This window comes from Opisthocomus hoazin, unplaced genomic scaffold, assembly GCF_030867145.1.
Source record: "Opisthocomus hoazin isolate bOpiHoa1 unplaced genomic scaffold, bOpiHoa1.hap1 HAP1_SCAFFOLD_225, whole genome shotgun sequence".
Lineage (NCBI taxonomy): Eukaryota > Metazoa > Chordata > Aves > Opisthocomiformes > Opisthocomidae > Opisthocomus > Opisthocomus hoazin.
This window is the reverse complement of record NW_027448723.1, coordinates 15,001-17,500: the sequence shown is the minus strand read 5'-3', so window position 1 is coordinate 17,500 and position 2,500 is coordinate 15,001. Positions and strand designations below refer to the sequence as shown.

Here is a 2,500-nt window from a genome sequence, read left to right as displayed (position 1 = left end):
CCGGCTCCCCGCTTCCCGCGTCTGCGCGGGAAGCAAGAGGGGGGGATGCCGGCGGGGCAACGCGGCGAGCACGGCCGGCAGAGCACCGGCCTGCTCGGCGGGCCGGGGGGCGAGCGTCGAGCGACGGCGGCGGCACCGGGGGCCGCAAGCGCGACAGCCGAGGGGTGTCGCCGTCTTCGGGGGGCGGCAGCTCCTGGGGGGGGGGTGGGGCGGCGCCGGCGGCGGCGCCGTCTACCCCCCCGCGCGCGGGACAGGGCTGTCTCCGGGCGTTCCGGGCCGTGGCGCGGGTGTGCGCACGGCGTTTCGGGCGGCGCGGCGGCCGGACCCGCGAACCTCCCCTCCGACCCGGCACGGCTGCCTCTCGAAGAGGGAGCCGTGGCGGAAGGGGGGGGCGCGAGCACGGTCTCGGCCGCTGGCGCCGCCCGGGGCGGGCGAGGCCCCCCCCCGGCCGGGTCGCGTCCCGCGCGAGCGGGCGGCCCGAGCCACGTCTCTCCCCCCGGGCGCAGCGCCGGGCTATCGAGGGAAACCCCGGGCCCCGGGGCTAAGGAGGACGAGGTGGTGGCGGCGGATGCCGGGCGCGCCCCCGCGGGCGGACGCTCCCCCGAGGGCGGCAGCCGGGGGAGGCACCCCCGCGGGGCCATGCAGGTCGTTTCCCTCACCTCAGGGCCAGGTACCTAGCGTCCGCGCTTCGGCGGCCCTCCCTCGGCCGAGTCCGGGGGTCAAAGGCCAAAGGAGCCGGGCGGCGGTTTAAAGACTCGAGCGGCACGGCGCGAGCCGCGGGGGGGGCGTCCGCCCCCGCGGGCCGCCGTGCCGGAGAAGGGGGGGCGTCTCGCTGCCCCAACCTGCCCCCCCTCTCCGCGGGCCGGTCTCGGCGGAGAGACCGCGGCGCGGGTCGGCCGCGGCCGACCTGCCCGCCCTCGCAAACGGGGCCACCCGCCGGCCGGAGCGCGGGCTCCGCGCCGGGGGAAAGAAAGGCGCGGCGAGCCCCCGCGGGGGGGGGCGGCCGCCGGGGGGCCGCCCCGCGCCTTTGGACGCTCGCGCTGCGGCCGCGCTCGGGGCGCGCCGCGCTCCCCTCTCCCGCTCCTCGCCCCGCCCTCGGCGCCCAGGGAAAGAAAGGGGGGGGCGAGCCACACCCCCCCAGGCCGAGCGGCGGCGGCGCCGCTCGGCGTGCCGGTCGGTGCCGGTCGTCCGTCGGGTCGTCCGGGAGGGTTCCCTGGCCGCATCCGCTGGCGGCCGTCCCGTCCCGCGTTTCCCCGCCCGTCGCTTCCGTCTCGAGGGCGGGCGCGCGGCGCGGGGGCGTCCCGCTCCGGGTCTTCGCGTGGAAACGGGGAGAGTGGGAGCCGCCCCCCGCGCTCAGCGCCGTCCGCCTTTCCGCTGGGGCCGTGCCGGCGGCCCCAGGGGGCCGAGGCGAGAAGCGGCTGCGGCGGCGGTTTTCGCGGCGGCGGTGGCGGCCGCCGCCGCCGGGCGGGGTGGCCGGGTTCGCCCATCCGGCGCGGGCCGGTGGGCGGCCGCGCGTCGCCGGCTCGCGCTCCAGTGGCCGGCCGCGCTTCCTCCGGCGTCGGTGGAAGGCGGCGTCGGCGCCGAGGTTCGCCGGCGGGGCGAGAGGCGACCGTGGTGGGCGGAGCCGGCTCGTCGCAGCGCGGGCGCAGCCGGGCGTCCGGCTCCCGAGCGAAGGCGGGCAGGCGTCGCGGCCGGGCGTGCCGTAGCCTCCGGGGGGAGGCCGGTCCGAGCCCGGGCGCCTGGGCCGCCCCCGAAGCGCGCCAAGGGTGTGTGTGTGTGTTGCGTACGTTTCCCCAGGGTCGGTCGGGAGCGCGGGCTCCCCCGCCCTTTGGCCGCTCGGGGTTTTCCGTTGTTTTCCGTTTCCCCTGTGCTCGTACGGTCAAGCCGAGGCGAGGGCCTCTCCGTCGCGCCGCGTCGCGCCGCCGCGCCGCGCCCCCTCCGCGCGTGCGGAGGGGGGTGGGCGGCGGCGGGGCCGGCGGTCGGTCCGGCCGTCCTCAGAGAAGGGGCCGCTCTCGGCGAGCGGTCCCGGCCCCTCCGCGCGCGCGGGGCGGTGCCGAAACCGAGACAACTCTTAGCGGTGGATCACTCGGCTCGTGCGTCGATGAAGAACGCAGCTAGCTGCGAGAATTAATGTGAATTGCAGGACACATTGATCATCGACACTTCGAACGCACTCGCGGCCCCGGGTTCCTCCCGGGGCTACGCCTGTCTGAGCGTCGCTTTACGATCAATCGCCGTCTGCGCCGCCGAGCCCCCCCGCCCCAGCGCGGGGGGGGGGGCCGGCGGGCCAGCAGCGGCGCGGCTGGGGTGCCTCGCAGGGCCGCGCGCGCGAGCGCGCGGGCCTTCGTCCCCCTAAATGGAGACTCGGGGAGCGCTCCGAAGCTCCCCGCTCCCGGAGAGCGCCTGCTGGACGGAGCTCGTCCCCGCCGGGCTATCGGCGGTGGGTTTGGGGAAGAGAGAGCGAGAGCGAGCTTCGGGGGAGGGAGGCGCGGGGCGGCGA

At 79.0% G+C, this 2,500-nt stretch overlaps 1 non-coding gene across 1 annotated transcript; it reads left to right on the top strand.

Moving 5' to 3' along the window:
* The first annotated feature begins 2,066 nt into the window (after positions 1-2,066).
* On the top strand, positions 2,067-2,219 carry LOC142359070 (5.8S ribosomal RNA). The gene has a single exon (XR_012762074.1). It is a non-coding gene; the product is annotated as a 5.8S ribosomal RNA (ribosomal RNA).
* Positions 2,220-2,500: the final 281 nt, after the last annotated feature.